Source organism: Ahaetulla prasina, chromosome 3 (genome assembly GCF_028640845.1).
Source record: "Ahaetulla prasina isolate Xishuangbanna chromosome 3, ASM2864084v1, whole genome shotgun sequence".
In the NCBI taxonomy this organism is placed as follows: Eukaryota; Metazoa; Chordata; class Lepidosauria; order Squamata; family Colubridae; genus Ahaetulla; species Ahaetulla prasina.
Window position 1 is genome coordinate 5,108,214 of NC_080541.1, and position 25,221 is coordinate 5,133,434.

General features: G+C 43.1%; 1 protein-coding gene across 1 annotated transcript in view; it reads left to right on the forward strand.

Annotated features, from left to right (window-relative positions):
* Positions 1 to 25,221, forward strand: part of TSNARE1 (t-SNARE domain containing 1) — a 355,693-nt gene that overhangs the window by 22,943 nt on the left and 307,529 nt on the right. Inside the window, exon 2 of the mRNA XM_058177145.1 lies at positions 23,088 to 23,171. The gene's annotated coding sequence lies outside the window, so the exon portion shown is untranslated. The remainder of the gene's footprint in view (positions 1 to 23,087; positions 23,172 to 25,221) is intronic.

Here is a 25,221-nt window from a genome sequence, read left to right on the forward strand (position 1 = left end):
ACTCAGCCTTCCATCCTTTATAAGGTAGGTAAAATGAGGACCCAGATTGTTGGGGGGGCAATAAGTTGACTTTGTATATAAATATACAAATAGAATGAGACTATTGCCTTACACACTGTAAGCCGCCCTGAGTCTTCGGAGAAGGGCAGGATATAAATGTAAAAAAAAACCCAAAAACCTTAAGAATGGAAGCTGGGTGGGTGACTTTTGGCCATTTACCAGGTGACGATGAGTTCTAGTCCCATTTTAGGCATGAAAGCTGACTGTGTGACTGGGTCGATCACTAGGAGACAGTGAGTTCTAGTCCCACCTTAAGCAGGAAAGCTGGCTGGGTGATCTTGGCCTGCTGACGTTCTCTCAGCTCAAAGTTGCTGTAGTAGGGAAAACAGGAGGAGGAAGGTGTGTTTGGATATGTTCGTCGCCTTGAGTTCTTTGTAAAATAAAGGCGGGTTGCAAATAAATACATAAATAATCTCCGTTTAATGCTTAGCATGTTCACAGTTAATTGAGATCTTCAACCTGTCGTTTGTTTGGGTTTAAAGTGAGCGCAATGAACTGATAAAAGATTATTGCCATTGGATGTTCCTCCTTTTAGCGGGGTTAATTAGAAGCAAAGACATTAAATTGCAATTAAGAAGAAAGTGTCTAGCCTTCCAAATGTTTGACCTCATCTTCACGTCTGAACGGTGTCCGATGCTTTTCGGACTTTTGAAAAGTTTTTGTATTCCCTCTTTTTCATCTCTAAGGAAAAATAAATAAATAGTAGAAGCGTATAATCTTTGCAAGAGGAAGCAAACAACTTTTAATTTAATCCTGGGGTCAAAGGAGGTTGGGTGTATGAATTTTATTCTTTTTCTTTTTAAAGGATGCATATAGAGAAAGTGAATTTAGGTCGTCCGCAACTTATGACTGGCCACTTAGTGTCCGTTTGAAATTTCAGTGGACCTCTTCAATGCTACTTATGGGCTTGGAGATCTTCTAGAAGATCTTCTTCTTCTGGTACTTTGGAAAATAGGTTGACCCCATCTTCTCTGGGACATTATATTGAGGAAAAGCCATCCTTGAGAATCTTCTCCAATTATCTCCTCCAATTTGGACAATTTATTTCTTCTCACGTTGGACATCTTGGGTCAATTCCTAGTCTTCTGCACATGTTGGTTGAGAATGCTGGAGACACATCTTTCTCCTCCCTCCCTCCTCAGTTCCATCTCATTCCTGCCTTCCATCCATCCATCCTTCCATCTCATTCCCAGCTGCTTCCTTCCATCCATCCATCCATCCATCCATCCATCCATCCATCCATCCATCCATCCATCCATCCATCCATCTCATTCACAGCTCCTTCCTCCCTCCCTCCCTCCCCCTTCCCTCCCCTTCCCTTCCTTTCCATCTTCTCATTCTCCTTCCTTCCTCCTTTCCTCCCTCCCTCCCTCCCTCCTTCTCAGTCCCAGCTCCTTCCTTCCTTCCATCCATCCATCTCATTCCCAGCTCAGTTTTTATCATAGATTTTATTTGATATGTATTATTTTATTCTTGAATTTTTAATTGTATATTTACTGAGTGTTTTTGGCTCAGGGGCTAGGACGTTGAGCTTGTTGATCGAAAGGTTGGTAGCTCGGCGGTTTGAATCCCTAGTGCTGCCGTGTAATGGGGTGAGCTCCCATTACTTGTCCCAGTTTCTGCTAACCTAGCAGTTTCGAAAGCACGTAAAAATGCAAGTAGAAAAAATAGGGACCACCTTTGGTGGGAAGGTAACAGCGTTTTGTGCGCCTTTGGCATTGAATCATGCCGGCCACATGACCATGGAGACGTCTTCGGACAGTGCTGGCTCTTTGGCTTTGAAACGGAGATGAGCATTGCCCCCTAGAGTCGGCAACGACTAGCACGTATGTGCGAGGGAACCTTTACCTTTAATAAAGTGGAACTTTGAGGAACTTCTAGCCTTGGAGTCTTCTTTCGTTGGGGGTGTTCCTTGGAACCCTGACACTTAATTTAAATGTACACCTATGGCTGTAATAAACCTACTTACATTCCCAGCTCCTCCCTCCCTCCCTCCCTCCCTCCCCTCCTTCTTTCCTTCCTTCCTTCCTTCCTTTCTTCCTTCCTTCCTTCCTTCCCCTTCCTTCTTCTCATTCTCCTTCCTCCCTCCCTCCCTCCCCTCCCCTCTCTTCTTCTCATTCTCCTTCCTCCCTTCCTCCCTCCTCCTCCCTTTCTTCTTCTCATTCTCCTCCCTCCTCCCTCCTTTCCATGTCCCTCCCTCCTCTTCCTCCCTCCTCCCTCCTTCTTCTCATTCTCCTTCCTCCGTCCCTCCTTTCCGTGTCCCTCCTCCCTCCTCTTCCTTCCTTCTCATTCTCCTTCCTCCCCCTCCTTCTTCTCATTCTCCTTCGTTCCTTCCTTCGTTCCTTCCTTCCTTCCTCCCTCCCTCCTTCCCTCCCTCCCTCCCTCCCTCCCTCCGAAAAGCTGTGATATTGCTTTCCACTGTCAACAGACCCCTTGGTCATTCAGCATTTATTTCCTTCCTTCCTTCCTGCTTCTTGAATACCCCATACATTTCCTAGCTGTAAATACACAGGAAGTGGCCTTGAACCAGGTCAAGGCAGCGCCTGTTGCGCTAGGCTGTTGCTTATTCTACTTCACGGTTGCTCGGGGGAAAAAAAGAAACCTCCAAAAAAAGAAACCTCCGGCAGAGATGTAATAAATCATCAGCTGTTCAGCCCTTTGAGAGGGGAAAAAAAAAACCAGAGCTGGGAATTGAATTGCAGTGTCTCCTGCACTTTTCTTTACACGTTTGATAGCCATTTAATTATAAAAAGTTGTGCCAGGCGGAGAGGTTCTCGTGCATTATGTTTAACTGTTGAGTTGGATGAAAGAGAACTTGCTTTTACGTGCGGCTTTTCCAACGGAGAAACGAATCTCAGTGTAATTCCTGTTAAGAGTAGAATGCTGTCCTTGCCCTTAGATGACTGGTCAAAGGTTTGGCCCAGGGCAATGGGATACATGCAGTACAATGCCCTGACATCCGTGCAGATCTGTACATTGGGGAAGCAAAACAACCACTTCACAAACGCATGACACAACATAGGAGAACAAACTCATCAGGACAAGATTCAGCAGTCCATCTGCATTTAAAAGACACGGGCCACTCTTCTGAGTGACAGAAAGGACCGCTGGTTTGAAAGAGGGGTCCAAGAGGCCATCTAGGTCAAAATTAAACAGCCCTCTCTCAACAGAGGGGGAGGGATATGATATCATCTATCTTCTGTCTACTACAGTGCCCTGTTGCTACACCTGTTAATAGTGGTGTCCCCCAAGGAAGCGTTCTAGGACCAACACTCTTCATACTATACATAAATGACCTTTGCGACGTATTATAAGTAACTGCGTTCTCTTCATTGATGATGTAAAAATATTTAACACCACAGACGATGCTGCTACCCTTCAAAAAGACCTTGACTTTGTGCAGGAATGGTCAAACAGTTGGCAACTTCAAATCTCAACCAACAAATGCTCTGTCTTACACATTGGCAAAAAGAACCGGAACACAAAATACAAGCTGAGTGGACACGACCTTGTAGATGACCCTCACTCTGTCAAGGACCTTGGAGTACTTATTTCTGATGATCTATGTGCCAAAGCCCACTGTAACGACATCGCCAAAAAACCATTAAGGGTTGTAAACCTAATCTTGCATAGCTTCTTCTCCGGTAATATCACACTACTAACTAGACCATACAAAACATTTTCTAGACCAATTCTTGAATACAGCTCATCTGTCTGGAACCCACACTGCATATTGGACATTAATACAATTGAACGTGTGCAGAAATATTTCACGAGAAGAGTCGTCCACTTCGCAACAAAATACCTTATGCCACCAGGCTTGAAATTCTGGGCCTAGAAAGCTTAGAACTATGCCGCCTTTGATCTGACCTAAGCATAGCTCATAAAATCATCTGCTACAATGTCCTACTTGTCAATGACTACTTCAGCTTCAACCACAACAATACATGAGCATACAGTAGATACAAACATAAAGTGAACCGCTCCAATCTCGATTGCAGAAAATATAACTTCAGCAACAGAGTGGTCAGTGCCTGGAATGCAGTACCTGACTCTATGGTTTCATCCTCAAAACCCCGAAACTTTAACCTAAGACTGTCTACTGTTGACCTCACCCCATTCCTAAGAGGTCTGTAAGGGGCGTGCATAAGTGCACCAGCGTGCCTACCCTCCCTGTCCTAATGTCCCCTCTATTTGAATCTATTTTATGTATCCAATCCATGTTTATACTTATTACCTAATACGTTACTGACAAATAAATAAATAAATAAATAAAGTAAAATAATGACGTTCCAAGAAGGCTCCACACCCATTTGCATTACTCAGGTGACCCTGAGTCCTACATGACTGAGAATCTCTACAGACTTTTAGTTATTTGGGATGAACTCCCTTTGAAAGGCGTGGAAGTAGAAATGGATTTCCAGAGGAAAAAAATTGCAGACTACAGGAACCATTTGCACCACTCAGGTGACCCTGAGGACACAGATAAACCTCCAAGTGGCCTCAATAACTCTCTAAAAGGATGCAAATGACCAGCTGTCTGCAAGGAGTATAAATCCTTCCATTCTCCACCATCCAGTCAGAGCTGAAGAAGCTTCTTGGATGAGAAGCGAAACGACTTCAAAGCAAAACAAGAAAGTCCAGTTGACTCTTGGAGAAAAAAAGGGACAACCATGACCTGGATGACAGAGAATCTCCACAGACCCCAACATTTTGGTTAAAGATCCTCCTTATCACCATACTGCGAGTGGGTCTCTACTGACGAGGCCCAGATTTCTGTCGCTAAGTGAGGGAGTTGTTCAGTGAGTTTTGCCCGATTTTAATGACCTTTCTTGCCACGGTTGTTCAGTGAATCAGTGCAGTGGTTAAGCTAGTAACACGGTTGTTGAATGAATCTGGCTTCCCCGTTTGACTTTGCTAATCAGAAGGTCGCAAAAAGGGGATCACGTGACCCCGGGACACTGCAACCGTCATAAATACGAGTCAGTTTCGAAGTATTCTAATTTTGATCGTGGGACTATAAGGATGCAACAGCAGCAGACTTAAGTCTGGGAAAAAAAAGTTCATTAACAAAATGAACATTTTCATTTGTTAACAAAAAAAGGGACGACATTTTTTTTCATTGTCCTCATAACTTCAGACGGTCACTAAATGAAGGGTTGTAAGTTAAGGACCACCTAGACTTGCCAGTGAGATACTGATATACTTAAATGTCCTTCTCCATTTTGTGTAGCAATTGCGACGGAGAAACCTGGAAGGTTTCCTGCAGGTCCGTCTCCTTGTTCATTATTTTGATCACTGTTTGTCCCTTTTATCAGACTGAAAAAATTGGGAATAATGTGAACTTTTTCGGAAGGTTATTCGAAGTCATCCGAAGGCAATCAGAAACGTACAATAAATGGAATTTGCCTGCGGTTATAGCTGCGGCGATAGAGGTTCCTCTTTTCCGTTTGAATTGTGCTTGGCATTCCTGTCTATTTTCCGGTGTCTTTTTTTTAAAAAACAAAACAAAAAAAACAAAACACCCAACAGCATTTGACCTCTTCATTAATTCAACCCCTCAACCATGTTCAGAAAACAAGATTAAAAAAACAAACAAACCAACCAAAACCCACACAACAAAAATATACATGCCCAAGAATAACAGATCGAGCCAGCAAGTCCTCGGTTCGTTTGAGGTTCCTTGTTTTCCTTTAAATATTTAGCAAATATATTTCTCGGTTTAGTGGAGGAATCCAACACCGAACACGCACTGCCTTGTGTGCGGATGAATGAGAGATGAGGACAATATTTGAAATGGCACAACATTACGAGCGCAACCTTCTGGGTCCCCCCGTCCCCCCCCCGGCGCCCTGGGTTTTGCTGACTCCCCTTCCAAAGCGTTTGGGCTTAATATAAGCAACCCTCGATGTCCGACCAAAATTGAGCTCCGGATTTCTGTTGCTAAGGCAGACGGTGGTTAAGTGAGTTTGGCCCCGTTTTATGACCGTTCTTGCCATACTTGTGAAGGAAACATCTGCAAGAAGACAACCAAGCTCAGAGAGCATCAAGGATGTCACATAATCTCCTCCTCCTTCTCTCCTCCTTTTCCTCCTCCTCTTCCTCCTCTTCTCCTCCTCCTCCTCTACTCCTTCTCCTCTTCCATCTTTTCCTCCTCCTCCCTCCTCCTTCAATTTCTCCCTCCTCCTCCTCCTCTTCCATCTTTTCCTCCTCCTCCTTCAATTTCTTCCTCCTTCTCCTCCGCCACCACCTCTTCTCCTCCTTCTCCTCCTCCTCCTCCTCTTCCTCTTTTTCTCAACAATATTTGAGGGGCTGCCTCAATGACAGGAAGGGGTCAAGCTCTTTTCCAAAGCACCTGAAGGCCAGACAAGGAATAACGGAGGGAAACTGAACAAGGAGAGATTCAACCTGGAAATGAGAAATTTTCTGATAGTGAGAACAATCAACCAAGGGAACAGAAGTTGCCTTCAGAAGTTGTGGTAGCTCCATCACTGGAGGCTTTCAAGAAGGGATTGGATTGTCATTTGTCAGAAATGGTGTAGGGTCTCCTTCTTGGGCAAGGAGTGGGACTAGATGATCTACAAGGTCCCTTCTAACTCTGTTAATTTATCTGTACTTCTAGCACTGATAATGGTCCCTCGTTTGGTATTGAACTGTCTGCACAAAAAGAACCAAGCTCAGAGAGCACCAACGACCCAACCCTCCTCCTCCTCCTCTCCCCAAACCTCATTCACCTTCGGCACTGATGATGCTACCTAGTTTAATAATGAAACATCTTCACACAAACAACCAAGCCCACATAGTACCAAGGACCCCACAGTCCTGCCCCTGCTTCACCACCTCCTTCTCTTCCTCCTCCTGTTCCTCCTCCTCCTCGTCTTCCTGTTCCTCCTCCTCTTCTTCCTCCTCCTCTTCTTCCTGTTCCTCCTCCTCCTCCTCCTCCTCCTCCTCCTCCTCCTCCTTCTCCTCTTCCTCCTCTTCTTCTTCTTCCTCTTCCTCCTCCTCTTCCTCCTTCTCCTCTTCCTCCTCCTCCTCCTCCTCCTCCTCTTCCTCCTCCTCTCCTCTTCTTCTTCTTCTTCCTCCTCCTCGGAAACCCCACTCCCTTCTAGCACCCATGATGTTCCCTAGTTGGGTCATAAAATGTCTTCAAGAAAACAGGCAAGCTCAGAGAGCCCCAAGGAGCTCCTGGTTCAAACCCTGAACTACAAAGACTCTCTTCTGTTGGTTGAACCTACCCATCTCTGGTGTACGTGTGAGTGGATTCTGCTCAAGAAGCTAGGCCTCCATCTTCTCCTCGTGAGAACTTTTCCCTCCCCCTCCCCCACCTAACACATTTCTTTAACGTGGGGGGAATCTCCTCTGCCTTGAAGTCACAAGTGGTGATTTCGCCCCTTTAATCAGAGTTGAGAGTGGGTGGGAGAACAGGTGTTCCCGAAGGGCCCATTTTCCTTGACAGCAGCGTGTTTGTGGAGTGGTGACTCACTGGAGCAGCCTACACAATTGTGAAGTCAAGTAAGGAAGGGATTAATGAAGAGGGAGCTTAATTACAACGAGATCTAGGTCACTTCTCACAGATCTCCTCCCCAGCTCCCCTCCTTCTCTGCTCCCATGGAGTGTTGTGTAGTCTTGCTCACTGCTGAGCGAGGAGAAGTTTTCCTGAGTAGCTTTGGAAGTCCTCTTTTAGGTCCTTCTCTGCCACCTTCTGGTGCCCTAAAGTCATCTACTTTCGGCTTTCCAGGAACGGAAGAACAGAATAACAAGAGTTGGAAAAGTCCATGGAGGTCTTCTAGCTGCTTGTCTGCAAGGAGATATTGCAGACAAGCGGCTGTCCAGTCACTTCTTAAAAAATCTCCAGTGATGGAGCACCTACAACTTCTGGAGGCCAGCAGTTCCACTGGTTAATTGTCCTCGCTGTTAGGAAGTTTCTCCTCAATTCCAGGTTGCTTCTCTCCTGGATGAGTTTCTATCCATTGCTTCTTGTTTTGCCTTCTGGTGCTTCGGAAAATGAATTCACACGCTCCTCTTTGTGGCGGCCCCATAGATGTCAGATATATCGTGCAGAATCCTACATGGCCGTCCCTCTATCTCCCGAGCTTCTGTACCAAATGAAATACAGGTAGTCCTCGAGTTATGACCGCAGTTGAGCTCAACATTTCTGTTGGTAAGCGAGACAGTTGCTCAGTGAGTTTTGTCCCATTTCATGATGTCTCTTGCCACGGTTGTTAAGCGAATCATTGCCGTTGCTTCTGTATGTGTATACAGGTAGCTCTTGACTTACAACCAGAATTAGGATGATAATTTTGTCACTAAATAAGGCGGTTGTTAAGTGAGTTGCGCGTGAATTTATGGATTTTTTTTCTTGTCAAAGTTTTTAAGCAAATCACTGGATTTGTTAAGTAAAGATAGTCCTCAATGTACGGCCATAAAATTTCTGTTGTTAAATGAGACATTTGTTAAGTGGATTTGGTTCTTAGGTGCACCATGTTAGTTGTTAAGTTAGTCACACGGTTCTTAAGTGAATCTGGCTTCCCCATGGACTTTGCTTGTCGGAAGGTTGCAAAAAGAGATCACATAACCCCAGGACACGGTGACCGTCATAATTCTGAGTCAGTTGTCAAGGATCTGAATTTGACCAAGTGACCCCGGAGCTGCTGCAGTGGTCATAAGTGTGAAAAATGGCCATGTCCCTTTTTGCCAGTACCATTGTAAGCATCTGCATGGAGTGGTGGGGTGGCTTAGAGGTGGTGCTCTGGCCTGACAATCAGGAGGCTGTGAATTCGATCCTAGGTAGAGGCAGACATTTCTCTCTCTGTGCACACTGAGATTATATCTGCTGAACAAAACTCCACACTGGTGACAGGAAGGGAAACCGGACATTCAAGAACTCTGCTAGCTCCATTCAGTTGGCCAGACTCCACCCCGCAAGGGATTATGGGGTGGTTAAATATAGATGATGATGTTTGATTGTAAGCTTCCCAGTGGTCACATGATTGAAATTCGACCATTTAGTAACTGGTTCAAGACGGTCCCCTTTTGTGACCTTCTGACAAGCAAAGTCAAGATTCACTAAACGACCGTCTTCCTAAAGTGATGATTCTGGGGATTCGCTTAACAAACGTGGGAAGGAAAATGGTGAAAATAGGGCAAAACTCACCGTCTCGCTTAGCAACATAAATGTTGGCTTCGATTGCGGCCATAGGTCAAGGACTACCTTTACAAGGCCATGAAAAGAATGGAAAAAAAAACATTGTCCAGAACATCTTGGTAGAAAATACAGAAATATTTATGACTCTTTGTTTAGAGGCTGTTTGAAGTTACCATGACACTGAATCTAAATCACGCGAAATGTTAAAACTAGACTAGACTAGACTAGACTAGACTAGAATACACTAGAATAGAATAGAATAGAATAGAATAACAGAGTTGGAAGGGACCTTGGAGGTCTTCTAGTCCAACCCCCTGCTTAGGCAGGAAACCCTACACCATTTCAGACAAATGGTTATCCAACATCTTCTTAAAAACTTCCAGTGTTGGAGCATCCACAGCTTCTGCAGGCAAGTTGTTCCACTTATTGATTGTTCTGACTGTCAGGAAATTTCTCCTTAATTCTAGGTTGCTTCTCTCCTTGATGAGTTTCCACCCATTGCTTCTTGTCCTGCCTTCAGGTGCTTTGGGGAATAGTTTGACTCCCTCTTCTTTGGGGCAACCCCTGAGATATTGGAGCACTGTTATCATGTCACCCCTAGTCCTTCTTTTCATTAAACCAGACATACCCAGTTCCTGCAACTGTTCTTCATATGTTTTAGCCTCCAGTCCCCTCATCATCTTTGTTGCTCTTCTCTGCACTCTTTCTAGAGTCTCAACATCTTTTTTGCATCGTGGCAACCAAAACTGGATGCAATATTCCAAGTGTGGCCTTACCAAGGCATTATAAAGTGGTCTTGATTCTATCCCTCTGTTTATGCAGCCTAGAACTGTGTTGGCTTTTTTGGCAGCTGCTGCACACGGCTGGCTCATATTTAAGTGGTTGTCCACTAGGACTCCAAGATCCCTCTCACAGGTACTACTATTGAGCAAGGTACCACATATCCGGTACCTGTGCATTTTGGGTTTTTTTGCCTAAATGTAGAACCTTACTTTTTTCACTGTTGAATTTCATTTTGTTAGATAGCGCCCAATGTTCAAGTCTGTCAAGATCTTTCTGTAACTTGAACCTATCTTCTGGAGTGTTGGCTATTCCTGCCAGCTTGGTGTCATCTGCAAATTTGATGAGTTCCCCATCTATCCCCTCGTCCAAGTCATTGATGAAGATGTTGAAGAGTGCTGGGCTAAAACACTAATTTATAAGGCCACACTTAAAATACTGGATCCAATTTCGATCACCACGATATAAACAAAGATGTGGAGGCTCTAGAAAGCGTGCCAGGAAGAGCCACAAAGATGATTAGGGGACTGCAGGCTAAAATATACGAATAATTATTTAGCCTGTGGTCCAGTCTTAATAAAGCAAGTCCAGTTTTTTTCGAAAAGAAAATACATTTTTCTTCCGTTAATGAGATGTTCGGGCTTTTTTCCTTCGATTCTAGGAGCTCCGTTTATATTTTCAGGTAGCTTATAAAACAGAAAGAGGATTATTTACTTAATCATATTGTCGCTCCGCACCGCTGAGCGTCCATAAACATAGAAAATGGTTCTCACATTCCACATTTTATTTTTTGCTGCCGGCTTAAAATAGGATACTTTAAAAAGGGAACGACGCTATTCGGATGGGAAAACAGCTGTTTCTTTTGGTTATCTATTGATTTATTTGCCTTTTCCTCCTCAGTTTCCTGCCTTCTTTCTTTCTTTTCCTTAATTTTTTTTTTTTTAAAAAACACCTGATTCTTTTAAAAGGAAGCATGGGCATTCCTGCATGGTTGAACCAATCCACATTTATCTCATTATATCGCAACAATACAAGAGCAAACAATAGATTTAAACTTAATGTGAACCGCTCCAATCTTGATTATAGAAAATATGACTTCAGTAACAGAGTTGTTAATGCCTGGAATGCACTACCTGACTCTGTGGTCTCTTCCCAAAATCCCCAAAGCTAAACCAAATGCCCCAACACTGGAAATTTTTAAGAAGATGTTGGATAACCATCTGTCTGAGATGGTGTAGGGTTTCCTGCCTCGGCAGGGGGTTGGACTAGAAGGCCTCCAAGGTCCCTTCCAACTCTGTTGCTGTTATTATTATTATTATTACTATCTACTGTTGACCTCACCCCATTCCTAAGAGGTCTGTAAGGGGCGTTGATCGTATCCAATTTGTATGGTTATTTCATGCTTATACTTATATATACTGTTGTGTTTGACAAATAAATAAATAAATAAAAAATATACCCCTCCTTTTTTAAAAAGGAAAAAAAAAACCCACCACAACAATTAAAGGATGTTTGTTATTATTCGAACAGCGCTGGGGGTTTCAGATCTGATGCAGCGATGATGATGATGTTTCTATAACAACACTATGACTCACCTATAATTTTTTTTGCAAACAGTCTGTTGGGATCGAGGACGAATATTTTTACATGGTAGAACCGAGGAGCTGTCTTTGGAGCAGGGATCCCTCTTGTTCCTTCACCCTATCTTAGAAAAGGAAAAATTAGAAATTGCCCTCAAGACCCAAAAAGGATCTCAAGACATTTGAACTCTGAGCCCTTTCTAAAAAAATGAAATTCAGTGGTGAGAAAAGTGGGTTTTTTTTACACTTAGCAATTGCTTGAATAGAATAGAATCTCTTATTTACTCCCTCCCTCCCTCCCTCCCTCCCGCCCTGTTCTTTCCTTTCTTTTTCCCTCCCTCCCTCCCTCCCTCCTTCCTTCCGTCCTCCCTCCCTTCTTCCTCCCTCCCTCCCTTCCTCCCTCCTTCCCTCCCTCTCCTTTCTTCCTCCCTCCCTCCTTCCCTCCCTTCCTTCCTTTCTCCCTCCTCCTTCCTTTCTCCTCCCTCCTTCCTCCTCCCTCCTTCCTCCTCCTCCTCCTCCCTCCTTCCTCTCTTACCCTCCTTCCTTCCTCCTCCTTCCTCCCTCCTCCCTCTCCTTTCTTCCTCCCTCCTTCCTCCCTCCTCCTCCCTCCTTCCTTTCTCCCTCCCTCCTTCCTTCCCTCCTCCCTCCCTCCCTCCCTCTCCTTCCTTCCTTCCTCCCTCCTTCCCTCCCTCCTCCCTTCCTCCCTCCCTCCCACCCACCCACCTAAAAAAATGTTTGGAGTCACATGCAGTCCTGAGAACCGAGATACAGAGCTCTGAAAACTTCGCCACCAAATTATAACATTAAAATTAATGATGATCACAAGGAGGCAATGATTAAATACATGGCTGGAGAGTAATCATATTAATCATCATTAAGTTTCATTAAGTTTCCGAATTACTTAATATTTTTTTTAACCCCGTTCCCATTCAGTGCTTTTTAGAATAACTTCTCGTACGGCTCTGAGCTTGGAAAGTTGTATATTCTTGAGCTCCGTGCTATGCCTGCCCCGCATTATGTGGTCAGCAGTGCTGTGGAGACATTTGTGGATATCTGAAGAATCATCTGGGGGACAAATTGCCATGGAGATTAGCCGCAGGTTGGGTCAAGAGTTTCTTGCAGACATCACAGCCAGAAAAGCACGTACAGATAACTGATTCAGCAGGATTCATTAACTTCTGTAAATACATAATAACATATGAAGTAAAAATACAATACCAACAGCAGTTTTTCAGTTTCAGTTCAGCAGACTAGTTTGCAGCTTCAGAGCTCGGAGGTTAAATACAGAGGCACGCCCAGGCGCCTTCCGGTTTCAGTTTCAATTCAGCAGAGCAGACCTCATTGGCTGACCTGTTACCATGTCTATCCAAGCAGTCCCCATTGGCTGACTTAGTTGCTATGCCTATTGATTGGCTGACCTTGTTACATTTGTCTTCCCAGTTATGAACTCTCGTACACACTGACAGGTTGTCCTTGACTCAGGGGAAGGATACTGTAAAATCTCCATTCCGTCCCTAATTAATATAATATAATATAATATAACAACAGAGTTGGAAGGGACCTTGGAGGCCTTCTAGTCCAACCCCCTGCCCAGGCAGGAAACCCTACACCATCTCAGTCAGATGGTTATCCAACATTTTCTTAAAAATTTCCAGTGTTGGAGCATTCACAACTTCTGCAGGAAAGTCGTTCCACTTATTAATTGTTCTAACTGTCAGGAAATTTCTCCTTAGTTCTAAGTTGCTTCTTTCTTTGATCAGCTTCCACCCATTGCTTCTTGTTCTACCCTGAGGTGCTTTGGAGAACAGCCCGACTCCCTCTTCTTTGTGGCAACCCCTGAGATATTGGAACACAGCTATCATGTCTCCCCTAGTCCTTCTTTTTGTTAAACTAGACATACCCAGTTCCTGCAACCGTTCTTCATATGTTTTAGCCTCCAGTCCCCTAATCATCTTTGTTGCTCTTCTCTGCACTCTTTCTAGAGTCTCAACATCTTTTTTACATCGTGGCGACGAATTCAGGGGAAGGTTACTACAAAATCCCCATTTATTCCCAATCAGCTGGGACTCAGAAGGCAGAGAATAGATGGGAGAGTAGATGGGGGCGGGGCCAGTCAGAATTTTTACTATTGGTTCTCTGAACTACTCAAACTTTCCACTACCGGTTCTCCAGAACTGGTCAGAACTTGCTGAAACCCACCTCTGCTTGTGGCCACAGGAACCCAAGACTAAATGCAAGATTTAAACCATAGCATTTCTTCCAGCCTTCATGGACCCTCTGTGTTGACTTTGCGGCCCCCCAGGGGTCTGCGGACCACAGGTTGAGAACCACTGCACCACACCAAATTGTCCCTCACCTAAATGATTGCATTAATTTCATATTAGACTCCAACTGATACATAAGAAGTTCCAGATTCCGTAGGGCAGGATGACTTGGTTTGGACTTTGATCCAACTTGCGTCTTTCATGAGGGGATACTCGGGTCTAGCCTCACTTTTGCTGGTACCATTATTCCTTAGTAAAAGAACCTATCGCTTCAACCAAATGGAGTTGAGGGTCTTTCTTTCCTAGGAACCTAGCTGGGGCAGGCCTGACAAACGATCTTGATTGAGAACTTCCTCTAAAACCTAGAATGGAAATAGGGGACAGCCGGTGAGAAGCAGATGGGAGAATTATGGAGCAAAGTTAAGAAGAAATATCAAGGATAAGCGATTTGGCCAGAACTGTTGGGAAGCCAACTCAGTTTGGGAAAGAAAAAGAAAGAATGAAATCAGTGGATTTCAATATCCAGGGTCAGGAGGAGAAAGTTGAAAAGATTTATGGCAAACTCTGGTCAGAAATGAGTTAACTGCATGCCAAAAAAATAAATAAAAAAATGTCCTAACATAATAGCTGGCAGGAAGGGATGAAATGGTTTGTGGGAATATCAGTCCTTTAGCAGCTGAGATAACGTGCTCGTTTTCCAGAAAATTCAAAGCATATGTCCCTGGAGGAAGGAGTAAGATCCAGTTCAAGGTCAAGGCCAGATTTCGGAGCTGTCAGTTACACTGAACAAGATGCTGATGTTAAGACTGGACAATAGTAGGACGGAAGATGAGCAGATACGTGGTCCCGGTGCAATGGTGTCTAATCCAACACATCATTGTCCGTGACAGCTCTGTAGTCCTTTCTCCCTCTTTTACTCATCTGGCTGACATTTGATCCAAAGAAGCAGAAGACACTGATATCTTGTCGGTGGTTCACGCCTCGACCCTTGATCCCTGAAGTTGAGGAACGTGCGTCCTGAATTTAATAACTGGGGATGTCTACTTTAGTGAAAAGAAGGACTAGGAGTGATGTGAGAGCAGTGTTGAAAATATCTGAGGGGGCTACCACAGAGAAGAGGCGGCCAACTCAGGAAGCTCAAACTGCCCAAGGAGCTGTTGATCCAGTTCTACAGAGGAATTATTTTTTTTTTGTTTTAAAAAGTTTTATTTTGACATTCTTATCCAATAACATATCCAATAACATATTTAATGTACCCTCATATACAATTAATCGGATCTGCCTGGTCACCACCCCCTTCCTTTTCCTTTTACTCTCCTTCTTTACCTTCTTCTACTTTCCATAACCATCCTCCCCCTCTCTTATCTACATCCTCTCCTCTTTCCTCCCTATTCCTTTCTTCTCCCTCTTCCCCTCTTCCTTCCTTCCTTTCCTCCTCCTCCTCTTCTCTTTCCTCCTTCTCTCTTCTACTCCTTCTTTCCCTTCATTCTAAAGTAGTAACCAGGCAGGTCCGATCTTACATTAATTATACATCTTCAATCATCTTTGTACATTAACTATCAATCCATTTTCTACCCCCTCCCCCTCCCTTCCCCTCCCTCCCCCCCACCCCCCAGGACTTCCGAGAACCGAGTACAGGGTATAAAACTAACAACAAAAATTAAAATCTAGCACAAATCATAATCCATAGTCGTTCCTTAAAACCTCCACTCCCCTTCCAAAGACAAAGAAGATACTTTTCTTCCACTCCATTATATATCAGACCATTCCACTCCTAGAATTCTCCAAAGTTTCCAATTGAGTTAGTGTTTATTCTTGAATAAAGTACGTAGTTTTAATATCCAACCTTCATCAATCAATATCAAAACAACGTTCCATCTTCCAATATTCACCAAGGTTTCTTCTAAAATGTCTTTCTTCCTTAGCAATCTCTCAAAAATAGTTCATATTTCCGACTTAGTTTCTTTAATTTTTCTGTCCAACCTTCAGGGTAAGCAATAGTCCATCTTTTCACATCTTTAACATTTATATATACAACAAATAATATTACAAATATCCAAAGTGTCAATTGTAATAATTAAAATCTTCACTTTACCTTACTTATGTCAAATAACATTGTTAAAATTACACCTATATCATCCACAATATATCTATTATAACAATTACATTCTAATTAACATTACATCCATCTCTTAAATATAATATTTAATCCAAGTTCCTAAATTTTACTATCTATCCTCCAAAATTAAACAATATTCCATCTTCCTATTCCTTTATACCTTTAATATATCATATAGTACCCCTAAAATTACACATTTATATCCACAATAAGTCATTTACAAAAATTAACCATAATCATATTTAATAAAGTTAAACATTCTCCCTCCCCTTCTTCTATCTTACACATTTTCAACCATCTATTCACCATTCAACTTAACATCTGTTAACAAAGAATTCCCAATCTTTAATACATTAGTATAAAAATCTCGTGCTTTACAAATTGTATTGAGAAAATACTTTTTCCTTTATAATTCAGTGTTAAACCTGCTGGAACCTCCCATCTAAAATATATCTGATGTTTCTTAAGCTCATCCACCAGAAAGGCAAATTCTTTTCTCTTTCTTAACATTTTAGGAGGAATTTCCTTCATCATTATTATATCTTGTCCTAATATTTGAAATTTATTTTTATAAAATGCTTGCAAAATTCCATACCTAATCCTCTTATTTGTAAAATAAATAACCACATCTCTCGGTAAACACTTCTGCCTTGCCCACCAGGAATTAACACGATAAATTTTTCAATATTAACTTCAAAATCTTCTGGTTCCATTCCTCTATCTGGGCAAAGGCCTGAATAAAAATCTCTTTCAAATTTTCCTCTTTAAATTCTCTTAAACCCTTACCCTTATAGCATATTCCATTAATTTATATTGTAATATAACCCTTTCTTCCTCTGCCTTATCAGCCTTAACCTGAATATCATCTATTTTATTTTCTAAATTCAAATTAATTTGAACTTCATCTATTTTCCTTTGCAAATCTAAATTAATTTGGTTAAATTCATTCAGTCTTTCTTCTGTCTGTGTACTAGATAACAATAATGGAGTAATTGATTCCTTTAATTTTTTCATCTCCTTACTCTGCTCTTCCACCAAATCTTTAAAATCCAGTATTTCTTTCTCCATTTCATTAAATTTTTGATCTATTTCTGAAAGATGAGCCTCCATAAGCTCCTGTAAAAAATTCCTTAGACTGTCTTTAATATCTTCTTTCAATTTCCGTACCTGAAGTGAAGATATTTCCAATAATTTAGAAGTGGTTAAATCTCTTTGCTTAAAAGCCATTTTTAAACTAAGTAATATCAAGAAGAAGAAGAAGAAGAAAAAAAAAAAAAGGGGGAGGGAATAAAAAGAAAAAAAACCCAATAAATTTTTCTTCTTAAACACTGTAAAAAAAAGGGATAATAAAAAAAGAAATAGATTTTTTTTTTAAAAAAAAGAATTCCATTTAGAAAAAAAAATCTTGTTATTTTCTTCTTAGAGGTTCCACACCAGCAATTGTAATCAGCATTTCCTTAGCTTTCACTTTCAAAACACAAAACGCCATCTTTCTTCATCTCCACTCTTCAAATAACTTCTCTGTCAGGGAGTTAAAATCATCTTACAAGCAAATGCCAGCCTTCCTGCTTTCGATTTTTCCGTGTTGAAAATTTATCATAAATCCTCTTCAGTCACGGAGATGGACGCTGCGTTTTGCTCTGCTTTTGCAGAGGCGTTCTGGACTCTGGAGCTTTTTTGAACTATCGAAGGAGCGTTTCCCATCAAACCACCAGAAATCATTCTGGGGCTTTTCTTGGGGGCTCAAACTTCAGTTCAAATGCTCATCTCCCCCTCTTTGCCCGAGGCAGAGATTTACGAGCTGTTGACAGAAGATTAGCACTGTCTAAACAGCTCTCACAGAATCACAAAGAACGGGCGGACTGAAATTGCCGCCATTAACACAGCGGAGCCAAACCGGAAGCCCTACAGAGGAATTATTGAGTCTGTCATTTGCACCTCTATAACTGTCTGGTTTGGTTCTGCAACCCAACAAGATAGACACAGACTTCAGAGGATCATTAGAACTGCAGAAAAAGCAATGGCTACCAACCTGCCTTCCATTGAGTCAAAAAGAGGGCTGTGAAAATATCTACAGACCCCTCACATCCTGGACATAAACTGTTTCAACTCCTACCCTCAAAGCTATAGAGCACTGCACACCAGAACAACTAGACACAAGAACAGTTTTTTCCCGAAGGCCATCACTCTGCTAAACAAATAATTCCCTCAACACTGTCAGACTATTTACTGAATCTGCATTACTATTAATCTTCTCATCGTCCCCATCACCAATCTCTTTCCACTTACGACTGTATGACTGTAACTTTGTTGCTTGTATCCTTATGATTTATATTGATATTGATTGGTTCCTGATTGCTTATTTGTACCCTATGACTACCATTAAGTGTTGCACCTTAATCAGAAAGTCCATGGGGAAGAGATTTTTATCATGGGCAGCTCTTCACCGTGGACTTTCTGGTTTTTCTCTGAAGACGTTTCGCTTCTCATCCAAGAAGCTTCTTCAGTTCTGATAGCTGAATGGTGGGGAATAGAAGGATTGATATTCCTTGCAGATAGCTGGTCATTTGGATTCTTTTAGAGAGTCGTTGAGGCCACTTGGAGATTTATTTGTACGGTAGAATAGAATAGAATAGAATAGAATAGAATAGAATAGAATAGAATAGAATAGAATAGAATTATTTATTGGCCAAGTGTGATTAGACACACAAGGAATTGGTCTTAAAGAGATACATTCATCAAGAATTCTAAGGTACAACACTTAATGGTAGTCATAGAGTACAAATAAGCAATCAGGAATCAATAAATATCAATATAAATCAAAAGGATACAAGCAACAAAGTTACAGTCATATAGTCGTAAGTGGAAGGAGATGGGTGATGGGAATGATGAGAAGATTAATAGTAATGCAGATTTAGTAAATAGTTTGACAGTGTTGAAGGAATTATTTGTTTAGCAGAGTGATGGCCTTTGGGAAAAAACTGTTCTTGTGTCTAGTTGTTCTGGTGTGCAGTGCTCTATAGCGTCGTTTTGAAGATAGGAATTGAAACAGTGTCATGGCGTTTTTGATGTTAGTTGTCTATTTTAGATCTTGCAATATGGTAGAACCTAGAAATTTGAAGGTCTCTACTGTTGATACTGTGTTGTCTAATATTGTAAGACAACTCTGGCTGAATGGTGGAGGAATGGAAGGATTTATGCTCCTTGCAGACAGCTGGTCATTTTCATCGTTTTAGAGGGTCATTGAGGCTACTTGGAGATTTATTTTGTACTGGTAGTAATATTGCAAATGGGTTTATCCACACCCGTTTGCACTATTTGGGTGACCCTGAGGAGACAGACAACCTCAAAGTGGCCTCAAATAATCTTTAAAAGGATGTAAATGACCAGCTGCTGTCTGCAAGGAATATCAATCCTTCCATTCCCCACCATCCTTTCAGAGCTGAAGAAGCTTCTTGGATGAGAAGTGAAACATCCTCAAAGCAAAACAAGAAAGTCCAGTTGCCTCTTGAAAAAGGACCTTTGGGACAACCGTGACCTGGATGATGGAGAATCTCCATAGACATCCTTCACGAAGTTGGAGTGTGTGGGAGAAGATGAGTTGTGGATAGAAAACGGAGCAATAGAAGGGTGGGACTTATAGTACCTGACATTGAGTTGGGGAAACGGTTGGTAGTAAGCACGTTCTTTTCCAAATTTCAGAACTGGTTACAGAGAGGGTAGGATGAAATGGAAAAAACGAGAGATGCTTTGTCTGCTAGGTCTTACTTTCTCCAAGGTAGTTAACACAGTGGTCACCAACCAGTGGTCCATGGACCACTGGTGGTCTGTGAGAAAATTTTGGTGGTCCACAGAAAAAAATATTTGCATTTTTATATTGCACTAAATACGATTTATCTTTTTTAAAAATTCATATTAGTGGTCCGCGGGATTTAAAATTATGAATTTAGTGGTCCCTGAGGTCCGAAAGGTTGGTGACCCCTGAGTTAACAGCTGCGGTGGGTTGCTGGAATTTTTGTCAGCGTTGACAATGTCAAACGACCAAATGTACAGCTAGTCCTTGACTTACAACCACAATTGAGCCCAACTCTTATGTTGTTAAGCGAGACATTTGTTAAGTGAATTTTGCCCCATTTTATGACCTTACCACGGTCGTTAAGTGAATCCAGCTTCCCCCGTAGACTTTGCTCGTCAGGACGTCACAAAAGGGGATCACAGAGACCTCGGGACGCTGCAGCCGTCATAAGTACATGCCAGTTGCCAAGCGTTTGAATTTGGGTCACGTGACCACGGATTTGCTGTGATCCTCATAAGTGTGGGAAAAAGGTTATGTCACTTTTTTTCAGTGCTGTTGTGGCCTTGTAGGGTCACTAAATGAACGGTTCAATCAAGGATTGCCTGGGATAGCATCACTATTTATTTATTTATTATTTATATACCGCCCTATCTCCCTAGGGACTCAGGGCGGTTTACAGGCAGATAAAAATACATATAGATACAAAATAAAACATCCATTAAAAAACTTATTCCAAATAGCCAAATAATTAAAAATAACAGTATACATAATAAAACCCATTAAAACCAATTTAAATTTTAAATCTAAAATCTAGTCCAGTCCTGTGCAGATGAATAGATGAATTTTAAGCTCGCGGCGAAAGGTTCGGAGGTCCGGAAGTTGACGAAGTCTTGGGGGAAGCTCGTTCCAAAGAGTGGGAGCCCCCACAGAGAAGGCCCTTCCCCTGGGTGTCGCCAGACGGCACTGCCTGGCCAACGGCACCCTGAGGAGTCCCTCTCTGTGAGAGCGCACGGGTCGGTGAGAGGTATTCGGTAGCAGCAGACGGTCCCGTAAATAGCCTGGCCCTATGCCATGGAGCGCTTTGAAGATCATTACCAAAACCTTGAAGCGCACCCGGAAGGCCACAGGCAGCCAGTGCAGTCTACGCAGGAGAGGTGTTACGTGGGAGCCCCGAGGGGCTCCCTCTATCACCCGCGCAGCCGCATTCTGAACTACCTGGAGTCTCCGGGTGCTCCTCAAGGGGAGCCCCATGTAGAGAGCATTGCAGTAATCCAGACGAGACGTCACGAGAGCGTGAGTGACCGTGCATAGGGCATCCCGGTCTAGAAAGGGGCGCAGCTGGCGAACCAGGTGGACCTGGTAAAAAGCTCTCCTGGAGACGGCCATCAAATGAACAGTATGCAGTATGCAGTATGAACAGTATGCAGTAGAGAAGCCTGTTATTAGAACACAGAGCCTGCAATTACTGCAGGTTCGAGCCCGGCCCAAGGTTGACTCAGCCTTCCACCCTTTATAAGGTAGGTAAAATGAGGACCCAGATTGTTGGGGGGGCAATAAGTTGACTTTGTAAAAAAATATACAAATAGAATGAGACTATTGCCTTATACATTGTAAGCCGCCCTGAGTCTTCGGAGAAGGGCGGCGTATAAATGTAAAACAAAACAAAAAAAATGATCTTCAAAAGACAGCCGTTCATCCAGGAGGACGCCCAAGTTGCGCACCCCTTCCATTGGGGCCAATGACTCGCCTCCAACAGTCAGCTGCGGACGCAGCTGACTGTACCGGGATGCCGGCATCCACAGCCACTCTGTCTTGAAGGGATTGAGCTTGAGCCTGTTTCTCCCCATCCAGACCCGTATGGCCTCCAGACACCGGGACAGCACTTCGATAGCTTCAACGTGTACTTCAATTTGTGAGTTTGACTTTGACTTTGTGTAATTTGACTTTGGAATTTGCTGCGGTAAATAGGGTCATAAGATGTGACAAAACTCATTTCACATCTGTCTCGGTTAGTAACGGAAGCATTGGGCTCCATTGTGGTTGTACGTTGAGAACTACCTGCGGTTCAAGCGTTTCAGAAACTCCGCCTCTAATCCGATGGCATATTTAAGTTTCCTGCTTGAACATGGGGGGTTGGACTAGAAGACCTCCGAGGTCCCTTTCCAACTCTGTTATTGTGTTTTAACCTCCACTAATATTGCTTTTGTGTTTTCGGCTGCGCGATAACTTTTGCATCCTTCATGAGATGGTTCTCCATGTTTGCAAAGTTAACAGTCGTTGTGGCTGCCAATCTTGATTGGTTTAAGGATCTAATTCTTCCATTAAAGCTTCTCTTTATTTGGTTTATTCACTGGGCTTGTATTGTGCCGTTTCTTCACAGAATGCTGAATGCCGGCGTTTACTTAGTTGTTTAATATATTTACTCCCCAAATGTGGGTAAAGTTTGGAAAGGAAGGACGGGGCGAGGACCATGAAACAAAGATTTCGCTTTGGTGTAAAATGGAAATAATCACGTCCTTCAAAAAAGTAAAACAAAAAACAAAACAAAGCACCCTCCCTCTATCCAAATTTGATAATATGCAGATCCTTTGAAGTTGACAAGTTTGGAGAAGTTTTGTGTAGGAAATGACCAGGTGGAGCCTGGAGGCGGGGTCAAATGCATCATCAGTTTGCAATCTATACGCAGCCGCAAGAGACCAGCCTTCTAGGAATTCCGGTGACGGAAATTATCTGGCGCCAATTTGCCTTCACTGTTAGTAGATCAGATTCTTGCGTATAGGTAGCACGTAGAAAACTTCGTGTTTTGAGCTCAATGCCTCCGTTGCTCCTCATGTCCACTTGCTTGCCCTCTCTCGGTCATCCTGCCCCAGTTCCTCCCTGCCTACAAGCTGTCCCAATCCCGAAGGGCCCTGGGCTGACTCGGCCTGTTTCTCGCCACATTTCTCCGCAGCCAATGAAGCCGCCCCCTTGATCTCCGTTGGCTCCAGCTCCGGCTCATCTTCTTCCGTAGATTTAGGCTCCGACGGGGGCATGACAACAATGGACATCAGAGGTGCCTTCAAGGCGAGGGTTTCAATTGTGTTCTTGTGGCTGCCATCTTGATTTTTTTTGACCCCTTGTAGACTTCAACTAGCATCTCCATGATCTTACTCCACTATCTCAACCCTTACATCGCCCAGCTCTGTTTTCTCTGAAGATCGTAGCCCAAAAGTAAATTGAACTTTCGCTGCTGATCTTACATCTGATCCTGCAGTGCATTTCGGTTGTTTAAAGTGATATAGAAATGATAAGTCTTTTAAAAGCACTCGACTCTAAAATAATTGTATCTCCTTTTGTGTCGTAGTTTGTGGAAGGACCTCAGCTGATCAGAAGAGCTGGATTTAGGAGAACAAAAGCCGAAACCAATTAATTCTTTTTCCTGCGCAAGGTAACCGTGGGGGTTCGGAGGAGGGAATCTGTATGTTTGCATGAATATTGTGGTACGTTTGGTCAAGGAAAAAAAAAAGTGCGTTGCTTCGGTTTGTTCTCAGGTTGTGGCAAGGAATGGAATTCTTTTGAAGTTATTTTTCATTTAAAAAGTTATAAAATCATTAGTTATTTCCATTATAGATGTTGGGAGAACACATAACTGTTTGAAAGTATATGTCAAAGAAGTATGGGAGGGTGGAGCAGGGGTGAAATGTTCCTGGTTCGAACCGGATTGCTCGATCCGGTAGCGATCTTGGCTGGTGGTTCGGAAAACTGGTAGCAATCGCGGTGCGAGGTTCCACCCACCCGCCCGGCTGTCATTGCTTCCTGGTTTTAACCAGGAAGTAATGTGTTTTGTACCCTCTGTGCATGCGCAGAAAGGTTTTGCGCATGCGCAGAGGGTGTGCAAGTGATACACAAGCAAGTGCACTTCCGAACCAGTAAGGAAGGTAAGTAGATTTCACCCCTGGAGTTTGAGGTTTGTTCCCCAAGCTTGTGGGTTGGTTTCCAAACATCTCGTTACCGGGCTAGGTAACTTCTTCAGAATTTAGGGGATGTCGGTGTGGCTGTTCTTGTGTTTATAAGGGCTTTGTGTGGTCAGTCGTGATGGGGAGGTCACATCAGGTGAGGTTCATGTCATCTTGTGATGAGTCAGGTGTGGGTGTGTCAAGTGAGGGTTTTGTGATGGGTCTTATGATGGGGAGGTTACAGCAGATGAGGGTCAGGTCAGGTGAATGTCTTGTGATGGGTCAGGTGTAGATCACATCAAGTGAGGGTCTTATGATGGGTCAGGTGTGAGTTATATCAATTGAGGGTCTTGTGATGGTCCTTGCTACGGGTCAGGTGTGAGTCACATCAGTATATAGTGTAGTATTTCAGAGTTACACCCTAGTGCTCTTTAATTAATTGTTGATGTGGGAGGAGGAGGAGGAGGGGGAGGATGATGACTGTGGGGTACTTGGTGCTCTCTGAGCTTAGTTGTTTTCTTGTAGACATTTCATGACCCAAATTATGTAACATTATCAATGCTAGAAGGGAGTGGAGAGGAGAAGGAGGAGGAGGAGGAGGAGGAGGAGAACTGTGGGGTTCTTGGTTCTCTCTGAGCTTAGTTGTTTTCTTGTATTACCCAAATTATGTAACATCATCAATGCTAGAAGGGAGTGGAGAGGAGAAGGAGGAGGAGGAGGAGGAGGAGAAGGAGGAGGAGGAGGAGGAGGAGGAGGAGGAGAACTGTGGGGTTCTTGGTTCTCTCTGAGCTTGGTTGTTTTCTTGCAGACATTTCATGACCCAAATTATGTAACATCATCAATGCTAGAAGGGAGTGGAGAGAAGGAGGAGGAGGAGGAGGAGGAGGAGGAGGAGGAGGAGGAGGAGGAGGAGGAGGAGGAGCAGGAGGAGGAGGAGGAGGAGGAGGAGGAAGAGAGAACTGTGGGGTTCTTGAGCTCCCTTGTTTTCTTGCATTACCCAAATTATGTAACATCATCAATGCTAGAAGGTGGAGAGGAGGAGGAGGAGAACTGGGGTTGGTCTCGAGGAGATTACCCAAATTATGTAAAATCATCAATGCTAGAAGGGAGTGGAGAGGAGGAGGAGGAGGAGGAGAACTGTGGGGTTCTTGGTTCTCTTTGAGCTTGGTTGTTTTCTTGCATTACCCAAATTATGTAACATCATCAATGCTAGAAGGGAGTGGAGAGGAGGAGGAGGAGGATACATTCATCAACTTGTAAAAATATCAAAGGCGGGAGATACCAAAAAATAAGTAATAAAAATAAAGCTGCAAATGATTGATGTACTTTTCAAAATAGCTTCCCCCCCTCCCAAAATTGTGGGACTCGGCCGTGGGTGACACTACCACACTTAAACCATTTTTTGCTTTGCCACTGATGCCTTCCTATCTGCTTCTGGAGCTTGGCCAAGTCAAGACATGATCTAACCGGATGGCTTTTGATCAATCGGCCTGCAATTTCTGCCGTTTCGATGTCATTTCAATTGACCCATCGGTCAAATCA